At 43.1% G+C, this 18527-nt stretch overlaps 1 protein-coding gene across 2 annotated transcripts in view; it reads left to right on the forward strand.

Moving 5' to 3' along the window:
- The window catches only part of PRPF4 (pre-mRNA processing factor 4), a 981057-nt gene that overhangs the window by 938910 nt on the left and 23620 nt on the right, over positions 1–18527 (forward strand). The window lies entirely within an intron of this gene.

The following is an 18527-nucleotide window of genomic DNA, read 5'->3' on the forward strand; positions in this document are numbered from 1 at the left end:
CCCAATGGGGAGCACCCACCTTTACCTTCATCATAGAGAGAGTTTCTAATTATCACATTGTAACTTCTACCTTCCAACCAATTAACTAGCCTAGTTAATAATTTAGCAATTAATTTTCATTGGCAGCATTGTCTTTATTTTGTTATTATGTGACGCTGTAGTGAAAGTCTTTGCAAAATCTGTATAAACATCATCTGCTACGAACCCAGTATCCAGTACCATCATGATATTCCAGTAAAAATTTAATTACATTGGTTAGACAGAAATGTCCCTCTGAAAATCCTTGTTAATTAGTATGTTTCCCTTTCAGGTCCCAGGGTCTGTTCTACAGTAATGACTAAGCTTGAAGCTGAAGAAAGAATAGTTGTGTAAAATCTTACCATAACCATACATGTCCTTCTCTTCCATGTTACAGTATTCCAGTTTTGGGATTTCCTGCCCTCAGGTGACTCGTATGTCAGCTCCTATACAAAAGCTTCAGCTTGGTTGTTGCAGTGTGCGTGGGATGTCAGACGTAAGGCCATAAACCAGTGGTCTTAAATGTGACGTCTGCATGCACAATCCTTAGAACTTGAAGGCCAGTAGGTAGAGAAGATGGCCCAGCAGGAGGAATGCCAGTAGGGACAGGTATGTGACCTTAGTGTCCTTCAGTATCGTACATAGGTCCAGGTCTTAGTTGGGACTAAAGGAGAAAGAATTGGGGGTAATGGTGAAGGGGAAGGAATACTGCAATATGGAAGAGAAGGACATCTATGGTTATGGTAAGATTTTACACAACTATTCTATGTCCTTCTATTCCTATGTTGCAGTATTTTAGTTGTGACAGAGTACCACAGCTTAGATGCATGAAAGGGAGGTGGATGCTGAAGAAGATTCTACAAAGCCCTGTAAGATTGCTCTGGTGAATCCTGCCCGTGCTCTGGAAACTTGGTCAAGTTTGTAATGTTTGGTGAAAGTGTGGATAGTGGAGCATGTGGCTGCTTCCATAATAGATGTCGTGTCCAGACCTTTTATGAAAGCCTTGGAGGTGGCCACAGCCCTAGTGGAATGGGTCTTTACTCCCATTGGGGGGATTTTCCCATGGTGGGAGTAACAGAGACATAGTTTTTTTCTGATCCAGCATGCGATAGTTTATTTGGAAACTGCCTTGCAAAGGGCTCTGGGATGAAAGGAGACAAAGAGCTGCTTAGATTTCCGAATGGTTTTGTCCAGGTTGAATCTCAGTTGCCTGTGCACATCTAAGGAGTACAGTATTCTGTCCCCTTCATTAGTGGGGGAGGGAAAAAAAGTGGGTAGGTGGATGGATTGGTTTAGAGATAAGTCATTGACCACCTTGGGCATAAAGGAGGGATTAGTTCGCAGGGTGACCATCTTTGTGGAAGGTGGTGTAGGGAGGGCACACCATTAAGGCCTGCAACTCTGACACCCTTCTGGCTGAAGTGATAACCACTAGAAGGACAGTTTTCCATGTACACATCTGTAGGGAAGAAGTCCCAGCCGGTTTGAAAGGGTGTTGGGTTAGTTTTTTTCAGGATGTAGTTCAGGTCCCAGGGAGGAGGGATAGGTTTCTTTGGTGGTCTTATGTGTAAGACCCCTTTAAGGAAGAGCTTTACGTCAAGCCTGGCTAGCAAGAGGGGATCAAGGGGCAAGCAGGCTGATATAGCAGAAAGGTGTACTTTCACTGAAGAGTAGGAAAGTCCGCTTTTAATCAGTTGACACACACAAGTGAGAACAAGAGGGCCATCCACAGAGCAAGGGTCCCTTCCCTTGTCCAGACACTACTTTGTAAATCTTTCCCACTTAGGTAGGTAAGATTTTCTGGTGGTAGGTTTCCTTGCCTCCCTCAGGACTGAAAGCACGTTCTCTGCGTAGTGGCTTCTGAAATGGATCAAAAGTTTATCACCCACAGAGTCAGGGATAACATCTGCAAGTGGGGTGAAGGAGACTTCCTTTGTCTTGTGTCAGTAGGCCCACCTTGTAGGGCAACTTGTAGTGATTGCCCTTGGCTAGATTGAGAAGTAGGGGGAACTAGTGCTGCTTTGGCCAGTAGGGGGTCATTAACAAGATTTTGGTTTGTCCTTCTCTATTTTCAGGAGGATTTTCTGAATCATTGGGAAGGGGGGGAATGCATACAGAAACTTCCCCTCCCAAGAGATGCTGAAGGGCATCCACTCTCCATGCCAGAGGGGAGTAGATCTTTGTGCAGAAGGTCTGCAGTTGCCTGTTCTGGGGCGAGGCAAACAGGTCTGTTTGTGGAATACCCCACCAGTGGACTATGTCTAAGACCACCCCCCTATCCAGCATCAGTTTGTGCTGTGGAGAGAAAGTCCTGCTTAGGCGGTCTGCTTGCTTGTTTGTCCTGCGAGGGGGTATAGGTCTCCTGCAGGACCAAGTTGTGGCGAGACGCTAGGTTCCATGTCAGCAGTGTCAGCCTGCACAGCTGGTAGGCCTGTGTCCCTCCCTGTTTGTTGAGGTCCCACATGGCAGTCACTCTCAGGAGCACCCCTGGTACAAGAAGGGGAATAGAGGTCTTTAGAGCTAGGAATACTGCTGTCATCTCCCTGACATTGATGTGCTTGGTCTGTAGAGAAGGGTGCCACTTTTCTTGGACTCTGTAGGATGCCAGTGTTGCTCCCCAACCTGAGTCTGAGGCATCTGTATGCACTGTTTGGGTTGGGGTGGGTGGTTGCAATGGGTTTAGTTGGACTTGCTGGATCCACCAGCTGATTTCTGCCTTTAGACAGGGAAGGAGGGGAATAACCTGTTCTAAGTGATGTAGGTGTTGGGACCAAATGTTTTTGAGGTACCACTGTAGCTTGCGCATGTGCAGTCTGGCCAGTGGTAGCATGAGAATTGTTGCTGCCATTAAGCTCAGGAGATGAAGGAATTGCCTTGCCGTCACCTCTGAGTGAAGGATTTCTTGGAAGTGGGAAATCAGGGATATAACCTTGTCCTGTTGGAGAAAGGCCTTCATTTTGTCCGTTTTGATTCTGCAGCCTAGGAAAATCTTGTCCTGACCTGGGTTCAAGGAGCATTTTGGGAGGTTGATGGTAAACCCTAGATTTTGCAGAAGGGACATGGTGAAGTGCAGATGCCTTGAGAGGGTATCTTTGGACTCTGCTAGTATTAGGATGTCATCCAGATATGGGTAAATCTGGATTCCCTGAGTTCTGCAGAAGGCAATGGCTGGGGCTAGGCACTTTGTAAAGATTTGGGGGTGGGGGGGGCAGTGGATAAACCAAAGAGCAAGGTAGTAAATTGGAAATGAGATGAAGGTCCAGAGAAATGCAGGAATTGTATGTGGGAAGTCCTGATGGGAATGTGTAAGTAGGCTTTTTTTAGGTCCAGGGTGGCCATAAAGACCTTGGCTGGGATAAGAAACAACAGAATGGGGAGTGACAGCATCTTGACGGGTACGTGAAGGTGCAGATTTAGAAAGGAGAGATCCAAGATGGGTCTCCAGGGGCCATCATTTTTGGGGACCAGGAAGAGACGGGAGTAGAATCCCTTTACTTCTTGTCCTGATGGGACAGGTTCTATAGTGCCTAGCTTTAGTAGATCTGACATAACTTGTGGTAGGAGATGCATTTGTTTTTTTTTTTTTTTTTTTTTGGGGGGGGGGATACCCTTCCTGGGAGGTTTTTCTTTCCAGGATAGGAAGTACCCTTTTTGGATAATGGATAGGACCCATTGGTCTGTGGTGATGGATTGTCAGAGGGGGAAACAGTGGGGAAGGTGTGCAGCGAGTGGTAGGTAGGCAATGCAGTCACGCATTATTGGGCCCTCCTCTGTCCTGAAAGGGTTGTGTGGGCTGAGGAGGTGGTGCAGAAGGTCTGGACGTGGTAGATCTTCTTGCCCCTCTTCTAGATCTGGAGGAGGAAGCAGTTGTCTGAGGAGGGTTACACCTTACAAAGGTGGTTTTAGCAGGGTATTTCCCATAATACTTGGGAATACACCAGCAGATGCTTGGTGTCCTGTAATTCTTTGCTTTTTTCCTGCAGATTCTTGGAGGTCTGCAGATTGTTTCCCAAAAAGGAGATTGTGATCCAAGGGGGGCATCCAAGATTTTGGACTTGAAGTCTTCAGGTAGATTCTGTAGTCTTAGCCAGGAGTATCTCCTGAGGGCAGAAGCAGATGCTGCAGAGCGGGCAGATGCTTCTGCAGCATCATAACTGCATCTGATGGAGTCCCTGGCTACTTGTTGAACCAAGGACATTTTGGAGGCAATGTCAGCCTTAATGGGACTGTCAGGGATAGAAGCCAACATGGAGGAGGCTTGAGACACTAAGTCTAGAGCATACTTAGTCATATGGGTCTGATAATTTATGGCTCTTAAAGCCAAAGTGGAGGAAGTGTATCCCTTCTTTCCCATCCTAGCCACATATTTGCTATCTTTATCTGTGGGTAGGAGGGAGGCAGAAGGCAGCAGTTTAGACTGTTGATCAGGAGTGGTGGCAATAATAGCTGGGTCTGCCAAAGGGGGTTTAACTAGGAATTTTTGCTCTTCTGGCACTTTATAGAAGTGGTCAGGGTGCTTAGCATCCAGAGGCTGGGAGTCTGTTGCCTTAGAAGCTGAATTAAAGGCATCCAAGTAAGCAGGTAGCACTGGAGGGATAGCTGAAGGGGAGGGTGATTCCACTTGAAGCAGCTCAAAGTACCTATTTTGGGTGTCCATCATTTGGGAAGTATCCCATTTGAAGTAATCTTTCATCTTGGTGTTGGTATCACCAAAGGTAATATCCTCTGGGTGAGAATCCCCTTCCACAGATTCCTCACCAGGAAAATAATACATCTGGGGAGAAGCAATCTGGGATGTATATGAAATGGAGTCCTCTGAGAAAGAAAAGGAAGAATCAGGCTCTTCCTCCCTAACAACTTGAGAGGTCATGGGTGAGAGGGAAGAGGCCGATGCAGGCCTAGGGCTCAGCAAAGGCAGAGTAGTGGGGGCTGAGGCTGAAGGCCTAAGGGCCATAAAGGCCTGCATGAGAGAGGTACCATACCAATCTGCTATGGCTTCTGGAGAGTAGGAGGTATGCTTGTTTTTTTGTTTCTTTTTGGCTGGGATGGATGCAGGAACCGGCCTGGCGTCAGGCTTTGAAGTCGACATTTCTGAAGTCTGGATCCCGGACGGAGGAACCACAGAAACTGGTTCCCACTCGACATCAATGATAGTCAGTGTCTGGACAAGCTCCAAGGACGTGGCAGTCGGCTGTGCAACGGCTTCCTCGGACATCGTCGAAGTCAACTGATCCGCCGAGCGCTCCTCAGCTCCTAGATCAGCAGTTGGCCGGGTGTCAGGAAGTGGAGCGGTAGGAGAGGAAGGTCTAGGAATCTTGGCCTTCTTTCATGGAGGTTCATATGCGGCCTCCATTCTAAGGGCTAACCATTGAAGGCGCTGTTTTTCTAGGTGGAGGTTTAAAGCGGCCAGAAGGCTGCATAGGGTCTTTGGCACAAATGATTGACAAACTGAGCAGGAGGAATGGTCGTGTTCCTGGCCTAAGCAAAAAACACACCTATCATGGGTGTCTTTATGGGGTATCTAGCACCCGCATTGGCACTTTCCCTTTTTACCCGACATCACCTAAAGGCTACAACAACCAAGCCTAAGCGATAACAATCGGTAAAACAAGAAAAAATAGAAACCCAATGTGTTACTTAGCTTTATTGATGCAATGCCTATGAAGGAGCAATCGTACGATGCATAGGTCATCTGCGGCTGAAAAGTTCTGAGGATTGTGCATGCAGACGTTACATTTAAGGCCCCTGGTTTATGGCCTTACATATGACATCCCATGCACGCTGCAACAGCCAAGCTGTAGCTTTTGTCTAGGAGCCGATGTACGAGTTGTCTGAGGGCAGGAAATCCCACAACTAGAATACTGCAACATAGGAATCGAAGGAGATCGTTTGTTTCATCCACATTTTGTAAGTCTGAACTTAACAGCAACTATTGCTGCTGAACAATCTTTTTGCTGAAGCTTAAGCAGGTAATTTCTCCCTGGTTATTACATTAGCTGATAACACTGGGAGCAACTGTAGTATAACGTGCTGTCACTTTGCCCAGAGGCAGTTTTACTGTATTGTAGCTGGCAGCAACTCCTGCAGGTAGTAATTTGGGGGAAAAAGTCTGCTGATCTTTTACAGATACTACACATTAATGGTTTTCCCTAGCTCATGCAGCAATCATTTCCCTGCCTTTCCTTGAGGTCAGTCAGAAAAATCATAAAATACCATCTTTTATAAAGTACACTTCCTACTGCAAAGGCTCTTCCTGCAGCCATTCATTGTTTCCCGTTATATCAGATTTCAAACTCCATTAAACCAAACAATTTTGTTAGTGCTGCCTGACTGGACAGTCGTGGAGATCACTGGGTCAAGCAAAAGCGCTTTACCAAAACAGCGCAGGCATGGTTACAGAGGCTTGGTAACCACCTATTTTTTTTTTCTTTTCCCAGAGATGCTTTGATAAGTTATAGTTCTGCAGATGGTTAGAGATATAAATACATAGACTGATAGATGATTAGTGACTGCATGCATTTGTTTGACAATCTAGTGAATTGTTTTTTTAGGACACACTTCTGATTTTTTGTTGATTCTGTCAGTACGTGGAGCTGCACCTCCCTTAACCCCCCACTCTTAATTAAAATAAAAAAATGTTAGATGGGGAAGGGGGGTTAAGTTAACAAGCAACAACCTAACATTTGATTCAAAGGCAACCTCAGTGTTGATATTTGGTACAGCTAAGCTGCTAACTAAAATTCATGAGTTACATATTACAGTCCTGAATGGAATCTGGATATCTTAACACAAAGGAACTAGGGTACCTTGGCATCTTATTTTATAACACCTCTCCTTTCATGCTCATACTGAGGGCATAACCACTAAAGTTTTACACTTGCTTAAAAAGACCCCTCTTCCTCCCAAAGGTGCACATCATGTAATAACCATCAAAGCGTTAATAACTAGACTGGAGTATGCATTTATTATAGCTACCCTGTCAGCACAGAACTAACGTTTTGCAAAAACTGAAAGCAATATTTTGAGATTTATATGTCTTGTACATAACAAAGAGCATTACTGTCTTATGATACAGAAAGCTAAATGGCTTCCCATTTGTGCCAGAGCCACATTTTTAATAAATTCACTGACTTTCAGCTTGCTAAAGATAGATACTGCTCCCCCCCCCCACTTGCAAATAAGTCATACTCTGTAAATCATCGCACACTTTGAGAAATACAGACAGCCTTAAACTAAACAGGCCACAATTTTCCAGTGAAAAATCTTTTGTTAAACTAGCCCCTGCAACCTAGAATGGTCTGCACAGTTAACTAATTCCTTTAGAAATTCTATAAACCTGCGAGAGAGAAAAAAAACATATTTAAAAGAGGAATTTAAATATATGTGCTTTAGAGAGTCAAGATAATTAAATCATTCTGTGCATATTTTATAAATGCAAACTTCTCTATACTGTTCTCTCGAGTTCTCATTTAATTTGTAAACCCTTTACTTTGTAAACAGTCAATACTCATGTAAACCTATGTCTTGACTCATACCTCTCAACTGTACAGACTTTTGCAGAATGTCCAGATTTTTGCCTCAAATATTTGGTTCGTTTTTCATAAAACTGTGATTTTCTGGCAAATTAGTGGCAAATCATTAAAGATTAAGTCAGAAAATGACAGACATTTATGTTTCAGACTTCAAACCCTTCAGAAGATACATGCTAATAAAAACTGTTATTCTATCAGCTTTCTAAGTGTGTAAGAGCAATATTTAAAAACTGTCCCTGTTTTGGGGCCTTTGTCTCACTTTTATTTATAGCTTTGTCCAGATTTTTGCTGTAAGAGGCTGAGAGGTATGCTTGACATATATTACTGTAAGCTATGTGTTGTATATAAATCTTTTCAGTGCAACTCTGTTTACCTGATGTTCCCATGTACATGTCAGCTCTACTTCATTTTACATCTTAAAAATTGTATATTCCACACTGTTCCACATTGAAGGGATTCGGCATACATTCATTGCTAACAGTTTTTTTTTTTTTTTTTAACAAATACTTGTGGTAAATAATACTGAATCATCCTAATTCATCAAAAGGCTTCTTTTAAGTATGAAGAAAGAGTTTATAACCATGCCGTGAGCTTTGTAGCTGAAGCCTTTAGTAAGTGTTCTACATTTTCTAATTGTGAGAGGTTGTGCTCGACATTTTGGAGATGGTAAACAAATAAATATGGGGTGGCAGCACTCCTAATTAACAGAATTAATGCAAAATATCTGTTCACCTACCTATCTATTGAAACTAACAATCCATTTTACTAAAAAAAATAACCTGTTACGAGTGCAAATTACTGTTCTTTTCTTATTGTAAATTACAGAATCCTTAAACTTCAGTTTGCAATGTAGGGTTCAGTATACTTTTTTTAACTTTATTCATAAAGTTAGAAAAAATTGGAATTTAAGGATTCTGTAAACTATATTATGAAACATCATAAGTTTTAATGCTGCCAAACTGATTGCATTTTGTGGGTGTGCATGCTTGTGTGACTGTTTTGTGGCCTAGAAGCTGCTGTTCACAAATCACTGGCACATATCAAAATGATACAGCAGCTGCCAATTAATACTGCTGCTATATCATTCTGACAGGAACCCGATGAAAGTCCAGTGTTGTCAGTTATCACCCCCTTATTGCAGTTACAGAACTGTCATTACTAAGGTAGTCACTGCCCTTGTCTCACTTCAGATATCAGGCAACTAGTGTCGACTAGAAACTAAATCAGGAAGTTATGGAAAACATCTGGCAAAACTGCCAGCTATAACTTATTCCTATCACTTAGGCCTGCTGATCAAATTGTTTTAGAATGACCACATCCTTGTACTGCAGGCATCAGCAGCATGTCTTATACAACATCTCAAAAGTGATGGGTCAGAAATTAAAAAAGAAAGTAATCCTAAGGTAAAAATAGTTCTCAGCCATTAAATCTCTCCCTGCCACATGGCTGTCATGTTTGTTATCTTCAAGAATGTACAACCATCTTCAAAGATTAATTCGAACATAACATTATGTCTACCTGTTCCCTTAATTTTTCGTGCAACCCCAACAGCTCTGATTTACTTCACTTCAGTCCCACCCTTTCGGTTTCACTTCATTTCAGTTTTGGTAAACTATTTCTACATTATTATTGTAACCACAAGAAAAAAACAGTGAAAGACAGCTCTACTTTCCACCTAGATTAATTTATTGGTAAAACTTTATGATCTCGTCTCTAGCGCCTCGGCTGTTGCCTTTACAGAGTACAAAAACTTTCTCCATTCTTTAAGGAAGAAAGAAACAGTATTCATTTTGAAATATGGAACTACAGCCCTAGGGCTTAATATAAAGGTGCAATTGGCAGGGTTTTACATGTTGATTGTTTTACTAATTAATTATGAATGAATTTTATTTAATTATTTAATTGATTCATTGGAAATGTTAAGAGAGTATATAATGTGGATGCATTAATGGAGAAAGTTTTTGTACTCTGTAAAGGCAACAGCCGAGGCGCTAGAGACGAGATCATAAAGTTTTACCAATAAATTCATCTAGGTGGAAAGTAGAGCTGTCTTTCACTGTTTTTTTCTTGTGGTTACAATAATATTGTCTTTTGGTTTGTGGTTGCAAATATTTCTACATTATATTTACTTAAACCTTCACCTTCTACCTGCTCTTTTGATACTTTCCACTGCAGAGTCTTCAGGAGTTCTCTATTTTCCAGGCACTGGACCCACCCAGTTTGGTTTTCGTAAGGGACAGATCATGCCTACTCAACCTGGTGGACTTCTTTAAGAAGGTCACCAAAGCAGTGGATGAGGGCAAAATCGTTCACACTGCCTACCTTGTCCTGGCTAAGGCATTTGACACAATACTCCACTTGGGCATTGTTGAGAAACTCAAGAGATTAGGTACAAACCCGTATGTCACCCGATGGATAGCCAACTGGCTCACAGACAGGACTCAGGAAGTTAGAATTGTGGAGTCCACCTCTACAGAGTGGCCAGTCACAAGTGGAGTCCCTCAGTGATCAGTCCTTGGATAGCTCCTTTTTGGCATTTACCTCTCAGAAATCAAGGCCAATGTCACTGGTCTCTGGCTGAGTAAAGTTGCAGATGATTTCAAATTACGAGCTGTCATTGAATCTCACACTGACACAAATGTTCTCCAGGAGGGACTGACACAGACAAACAACCAGTGTCAGAGCCATGGACTAAAACTAAATGCCAAGAAATGCATAATAGTATCCTTTGGGAAGTCATCCATCCCTGGTAATGGTTATATTGACAACACAGCCCTTAAAGTTGACCCAGTAGTCAAGGACATAGGGACACTCACAGATAGTAATCTAGCCTTTGACTATCTCGTGTCTACAGTGGTGAGGAAATAATTCTATGTTGCACAACTTATAAACAAAGGTATGCTATCTAAGTCCAAGGAAGTCATTGTTCCACCATAGTCGGCATTCATCAGACCTATCATTGAGTACAGTGCCCACTTTGGTATGTACCTAACCAGGCATATCCAACAATTGGAATGTCCACAGAGATTATTCACTAAAAGAATACAGGACATAAGTAAAATGTCCTATGTAGACCGCCTCATGGTCCTATTCCTGTATTCTGTCTCCTGCAGGCTTTTGAGGGAAGATCTATGCCTGGCATACGGGGCATTGTCAGACCCCACTCTGATGGGCCTCCTGCATATCCACAAAACAAACAGCACCAGAATTACCCATTCTAAAGACTTAAACCTTGCCTGTGATATAAATAGAACCTGCTGGAGAGATAGGTATGTATCCCAGAGACTACCCAGTCTGTGGATCAGGCTCCCTATCCATGTGAAGCAGAGCTCGTCCCTAACCCAATTCAAGTGCAATTTGGACAATTGGATGGGAAACCGAAAATTCATTCCTGGTTTGGCACCTACGTCTCTAATGGACACAGGTAACTTGTAAATGGTTCCTCTCCCAGGCCCATGCTTATACTTTTCAAGGGTATCAGAACTTGTCAGAGATTTTGGATGCATGGCTAGGCTTAAAAAGGCCCTTGTGGTCGTTAGCCTAGTAAACGCCTCTGAACCTATACCCATAAGCTCCTTATCTATAATCTCATGTCTCACTGTTTTCTATCCCTCCTGAATGGAAGTCTACCATCACTTGCTTGTCTAAAATCAACACACCTTCTTTTCTTGAACACTTCTAATCAGCTTCCACATCATTTTTTTTAAATCCTTTATCTGATTTCATGTACTTAGAACTTCATGGCATGGTATTGCACCCTTGCTTAGTACAAGCACAGCTTTACTCCAGGGTATCCTGTTACATAATCAGTAAAGTAGAGGAGGGTCATCTGTACATAGCTGCCTTACTTGTTGATGTAAAACATGATTGTCTTGTTGTTAACCATGATTTGTGCCAGACCTAGCTTTCCAAATTAAACTTTGATAGTGAATTATTATCATGAAGGGCCGCGGTGGTGCAGGGGTTAGCATTGTTGCCTCACAGCAAGAGGTTCTTCGGTTCGATTCTCGGCTGGAGTTTCTTCTGTGCGTAGTCTGCATGTCCTCCCTGCAGCTGAGTGACCTTTAAAGACATGCAAGTGGGTGCGTTTGCGTGTGGGTCTGCCTTCCCTGAAGGGTAGGCGTTGGGCTGGCAACTCAGCACCATAAAAATCGACTGCCAATCAATCTGCGGACCGGTGATCCGCTGTGGCGACCCCTAACTGGGAAAAGCCGAAAGACAGAGAATTATAATCATGGTTTAAACGTTATGCGAGTAATTGACTTATCCACTGACACTTTGGAAATGCACAATTCTTTTCTTCTACTCTAAATCTGGTGCTCTCCAATATTTTATTCTTAAATCAGCCCTATTATTTCGGTTAGTTACTGATCTTCCTTTGGGTATAAAAAAAATTAACTACTCTCTGCTGTAATGATTCTTTTGATGGCTGGCTTTGGTGTCGAACTTAGTACCTTCACTCCAATCTGATTTGTAACAAAGGACTGCTTGTGTCTCAGCAAGCACAACATAGTGGTCAGTGCTAGAAAAACAAATTCTTTCATGTTTGGAACCAAGAGAAACTGCTGCCCCCTTCTCACTTTGCATATCATTGACCCGTTGGGCACTCCGGCCTATTCCTATAGTATCTTGGTAAATAGACCCTGTTAGTTAACAGCCTGCATATCATTGCTGGAACCTGTGTCTAGCAGAACTCTTTTCAAACTACCTGGAAATATACAGAGCTAAGTATATTTTTGGTTCTTCAGAATTGTGTACTGTAAATTGTTCCTGGACTAATTTTATTCAGAGTTGTGCACTGTTATTTTTGATTCACTGCATAGTTTTTCAGATCTCTGCTGAAAGTGTTTTGTCCCATCTCTCCCTGTTTTCTGCTGTCTTAAGTTGGTATAATTGTGTTTTACAACTTGTGTCATCTGACTATCTGAAGGATTACTTGCATAATAATATACCCTGTTAACAGCCTGCATATCATTGCTGGAACCGGTGTCTAACAGAACTCCCTTCAAACTATCTGGAAATATACAGAGCAAAGTATATTTTTGGTTCTTCAGAATTGTGTACTGTAAATTGTCGCTGGACTAATTTTATTCAGAGTTCTGCACTATTTTTGATTCACTGTATAGTTTTTCAGATCTCTGCTGAAAGTGTTTTGTCCCACCCACCCTACCTAGCTCTGGTTTGTTGTTTAAATTTGGTGGCTTTTGCAGTTGCCCGCCCCACTGTAGATTTGATCTGGGACACTCCCTCCAGTCCCATCCCTTTACCACATTCTACCTAATACACTCCTTCTGCACTAGTTTTTAGTCATTTTAAATTTAATTGCATTTTATTAAATTGTGTTTGGTCTAATATTGCTACATGCGCAAGTGTGCTGGCTTGCACTGCATTTGAATTGTTTTACTGCTGTTTTAGCTACTTTTCTGTAAAAAAAAATGTAAGCCAGTTTCCTACCTTTCCTGTAACTAATGTAGTCCAGATACAGATTTGCTGTGTCCAGGACAGTATGTAAGCTTCTGAGCCCCCCCTCCCCACAAGCCTTTCTGTGTTGGAGGGAAGCCTTCTAGCTTGTAAGTGGGAGTGGTAAGCACTAGGTAACCTGTCTTACCACATAAGGAGTGGTTCTGGCCCAGAAATTGTAGTTATTGGCTGTCTGGGCAATCTTTTCCATCTCTCTCAACTTTCTGATTTGAAAGCCTGCATTTGCACTTGTTTCTTTCCTGTAACTAGTCTAGTGCAGATACAGATTCTTAGTTTTAGCACTTGCATTTGCTTATTCGTGTTCAGCACTTGTTCAGAACTTGTAAGCACTAAATAAGCTACTAATTACTATAGCACTAACCCTTCCTCATTACCTAGAGGAAAACAGTTTTTGCACTTACTTTTTTCACTTGCTTATAAGAAAACAGCTCTTGTACTCACTTTCCTCACTTATCTAGAGGAAAATAGTTTTTTTTATTCAGGCATGTCCAAGGGTCAGCTCCCAGTGTTCTCTCTTGTCTATCTGATGACTCTGGGCATCTTGGGGCAATGTAGAAATTGCCTCATGTACACAGACAACCCTCTCCTCCTACCACCCAACACTACAACCGATGAGAGATGCACTTATCTAGCCAAACTGGAGGTAAAGCTCTCTCCAACCAAGACCAAACTTGACATTCAAGAGGAGAAGATCAACACTTGCACCACACCACACTTATCACATAGTCTCACTAAATCTACACCACCAAAATCCACACACAGAAACACTAAAACATTTGCCGAGGCTCTCAATAATAATCTGCCCAAGCAACAGAGACCTCCAAAGCAGAAACGCAAGCAACTTCCACACCCCCCCCCCTAGCACAACCCAAATGACACATAGCCCACAGACTCAGTGTGCCACTCAAGCACAGCCAATAAGGCAAAACAATGTATCCAACACACTAGTCATAGGTGACTCTATAGTCAGGCACACTAATGTCCCACTCACCAGGCTAAACAAGGAGAAGGTAACTGTCAGTTGCTTGTCGGGTGCCAGGATCCGCCACATAACCCACGCACTCAGGTCACTCCACAACAAGTACAAATATGACTGTCATTGTCCATGTTGGTGTAAACGACCTGAGACGTACCTCCCTGGACTACATGAAAAGAGACATGGAAGAGCTCTCCGATCTTGTAGCCCAGGCAGGTATGACCCTAGCTCTGAGTATCATTCTGCCATTACTTAGAATGACGCCCGCAGTACAAGGACAAGATGATTGACTTCCAACAATCGGCTGAGCTCCTGATGTAATTCTAGGGGTATCCAGTATCTAATTGCTTGGGATGACATGGTCGACAGGCCACGATGCTTTTCCAGAGATGGCCTGCACCTGTCGCCCCTGGGATTCGGGATACTGGCCAAGGCTCTTGCCGCCCCTATAGTGCCTTTTTTAGGCAAGGTTCAAATGACAAATTCAGCACCATAACAGGAACAGGCAAGCAAAAACTGAGGGTAATGCTACTCAATGCTAGAAGTCTAAATCTCAAAATGCACTCACTCGAGACACTCCTTAAAATGGAGAACATCGATATCTGTGCAGTGACTAAGACCTGGTTCAAGGCTCCAGAGAGCACCCCTGCACTACCAGGCTATAACTCATACTACACTTTTCGGCCATGTAACCTGGACTAGAACACCAAAGGCGGAGGTGTGTCCATATTCATTAAGGATATCCACACCTCCAGGCTAGATGCTCAGCATAATGCATCCGAGGTTATCCAAGTGCAACTAACTCTGGGCAAAACTGCAATCCAAATTGTAGCTTGCTACAGATCCCCCACCATGCCTCAAGATTTCCACTCCTCTTTTCTTGATGTACTGGAAATATTAGGGTTCAACCAAGCACCCTAATTATGGGCGATTTCAACTACCCCACCATTAACTGGGAAACTACTCGTGTACCAACTCCTTCACACAACGCTTTCTGAAAATCATAAACTCCAATGCCCTGGATAAGCTTATCCACACCCCCACCAGGGGCAACAATATCCTAGACCTAGTCATTACCAACATGAGTGACCGGTGTTCCACACCTGAAGTCAACTCCTCGTTGGTCCAATCCGACCATAAGCTAATCACCCTTGATATCCACATCCCGCCCCCACCCCCCCATTAGGAAACCACAGTAAAAAATTTCTCCAAAGCCAACTTCATGCTTCTTAAGACAGAAGGGGTGAACTTCATGACACCCATGCAGATGGACAGTACAGTTACGACTGCTGAATCCTACACAAATGCACTCTATAAGCACTTACATGAGTGCATGGATCGTGCTATCTCAAACAGAACCAAAGACGCTATCCTCCAAAAAAAGGAAGCTAATCTGGTGGTCCCCTGCCATAAACAAACTGTACAACAGAGGGAAGAAATTGTTGCAAAAGAAAGTAAAATCCCATGAGTGGAGGAGCTTCCCTGGTCAGCCTCAATAAGAAGCTGAGATCCCTTGTAAGATTCTCCAAAACTAGCTACAAAAACAAAATCACCACTGTTTCTAAGGACAACCACAAAGCATTCTATAGCTATGTCAAGAATCTCAGTGAAAACACCCAGATCTGCTCTGAGTTACAGCAAAAAGGCACGAAAATTACAGAACCAACTGATATTGCCAACATCCTGGCAGATAGGTTCAGTGCTAACTTTACTCCCCCACCGCCTAAAGGGCCCATATCTATACAGGAAGAATGCAGAGTCCCTGTAATCACAACTGCGCAGGTAAAAGCTGCACTCTCAAAAGCCAAAAACACAGCATCCATGGGACCGGACAACATCTCAGGCCACATTTTACACGAACTTCAGAACGAACTGGCTCCCCACCTAAGCACCATGTTTAGTCATAGCCTCACATCAGGCTTTGTGCCCATTGAATAGCATACAGCAACAGTTATCCCACTCCAGAAAGGGGGAGCCACCACTGATCCCGGGAACTATCGCCCTATTAGCCTGATGAGCCTGGTCTGCAAGACCATGGAACGTATCATCATGGAACTCATAAACAAAGACATTGTTAACCTCCAAACTCTGGATCCCACCCAGTTCAGGTTTGTGAAAGGCAGATCATGCCTCCTGAACCTGACTGACTTCTTTGAGGCAGTCACCAAAGCCGTAGATGAGGGTAAGGTGGTTCACACAGCCTATCTTGACCTCGCCAAGGCTTTCGACACCTTCCCCCATTCTGGAATTATAGCTAAACTCACTAAACTAGGTATAAATCCCTACGTCACAAGATGAGTTGCCGACTGGCTCACTGACAGAACCCACACTGTAAAAGTTGCACACTCCAAACCTGACCTCAAACCAGTGACAAGTGGAGTACCACAGGGTTCAGTCCTGGGACCTCTCCTCTTTGGTATCTACTTCTCTGAAGTACAGGCTAGCACAGAAGGCCTCTGACTAAGTTTGCAGATGACTGCAAACTAGGAACCATAGTAGAGTCCCCAAATGATGTGGAAATCCTACAGAAGGGCCTCGCTGAGACAGATGCCTGGTGTCAGAGCCATGGCCTCAAGCTCAATGCCAAAAAGTGCATTGTTATCCCCTTTGGTAAAAACTCTGTACCCATGAACTACTACATAGACAGCAGTCTACTTAACACCGAATGTGTGATGAGACCTTGGGACCCAGGTGGACAGTAGTCTGTCCTTTGATAGTCACATCGCCACAGTAGTCAGGAAGTCCTTCTACGTGGCACACCTCATCATAAAAGGGTTCTCATCCAGGAAAAAAGAGGTCATTGTTCCCCTCTACTCGACACTCAGACCCATTATAGAGTACAATGCCCCTTTTGGAATGTACCTCACAAGACATCAGCAGCAGCTGGAAAGGCCACAGAAGTACCTCACAAAATGGATTACTGGCCTCAAACAGATGCCCTGCACTGACCGTCTCAAAAAACTCCAGCTTTACTCCATAGCATATCGCCTACTCCAAGGTGATCTCTGCCTAACATATAAAGCTATGTCAAACCCAGAGCTGTTGAACATGCTACACCTAAAGAAATCCCAATCCCTTCGAGCTACACGGTCTTGGGACCTAAACCTTGTTACCACAATAAACAGGACATGCTGGAGGGATAGATTCCTGTCCCAGAGACTTCCCATACTCTGGAACAGGCTACCCATCTATGTCAAGCAAAGTTCTTCATTAGCACTCTTCAAGAAAAATCTCGATGAGTGAATGGGAAATAGGAAGTACACCCTGGGGATCACTTCTGTGTCTCTGCTCGACAGTGGCACAGGAAAATAACTTTCTTGGGTGGCGTAAGCCAGGGAACCTTGTTGGCTAGGCTTACGTAGGCACTCGGGCCGATAGCCTAGTACATACCTATGAACCTATACCACTGCACTGTTACACTGCCAGCACCTGAAAAAGACACCTTATAGGTTCATAGATTAGTACTAGGCTAACTGCCCTTGCGAGCCATTTTAAGCCTAGCCAATTATCCCGTGTGAGACTCAAACCCTGCACCTTGTGTTTGTAAGGCAAACACCTTAGCCATTAGGCCACCTTCCCAACCGCATTGATTTTTGCAAGCACTGTATTCATATTTTCATTCTGATTTCTACTCTTCCCTTTGTCACTAACATTCTCATTGTGATCCTCAGTATGAGATTATATCACAAGAGACTGCACTCCTTAACCTTAAATGGTTATCTGTCATTTTAGTTGTCAAGGAAAGAGCCTTCTCCAGGCTTTACCTTGTTATCTGGAACTCACTTCCCAGTGGCATACCTATTTCCTCTCTCTAATTCTTTAGCCATTCTGGTCTCTCTTGTCTATCATTTATCCAGTGAAAAGTTCACCTTTCTGCTTCCATGTCTCAAAAAAAAAATTATCATACAGCATGTAATTTAACTTTTGCGGAATTCTCATTTTAATTCTGCTTTAATCATTTAGCTTATTTGCAGAATGGAGGTCTATTGTAATGATTAATGAGTTGTACTAGATATTGTTAAGTATTTGTGTCTTATGTGTGTGATGGCTGAAAAAAGGTCTTTGAATGAACCCATGACCCCAGTTAACTAAAGAAAAAAATGAACTCGTACAGAACCGGTATTCTAACGTCACTGCTGCATTTAAATACCTCAGAGGATCTGAAATTCAGTGATTTATAGACTGTCTGATCAGCCAGATCACATATCCCAGGCAAATAACACTTAGCATGTAGTGCAGGCAGAGACAGGTTTAGGCAGCAGCGAAGCCTTCGATCACTGGAGGTTGATCAATGGGGTTGGGGCCCAACCATGGAAAGTTATCTTATTTTCATATTTTCTTGCATGTTTGTCAAACCAGCAAAAACCAGAAAAACAATCTTGAGTACTTATTAAACTGGGTGGATAATAACTCCTAGGATGAAAAATTCACAGTTATTTCTGATTTTAGTAACAGTGTTTTCTCAAGAAGCAGGCTTCTTAATTTAATTAAATGTTTTAACAGTGACATTGTCCTGGACT

Source organism: Protopterus annectens, chromosome 16.part0 (assembly GCF_019279795.1).
Source record: "Protopterus annectens isolate FY-2018-M chromosome 16.part0, PAN1.0, whole genome shotgun sequence".
Lineage (NCBI taxonomy): Eukaryota > Metazoa > Chordata > Ceratodontiformes > Protopteridae > Protopterus > Protopterus annectens.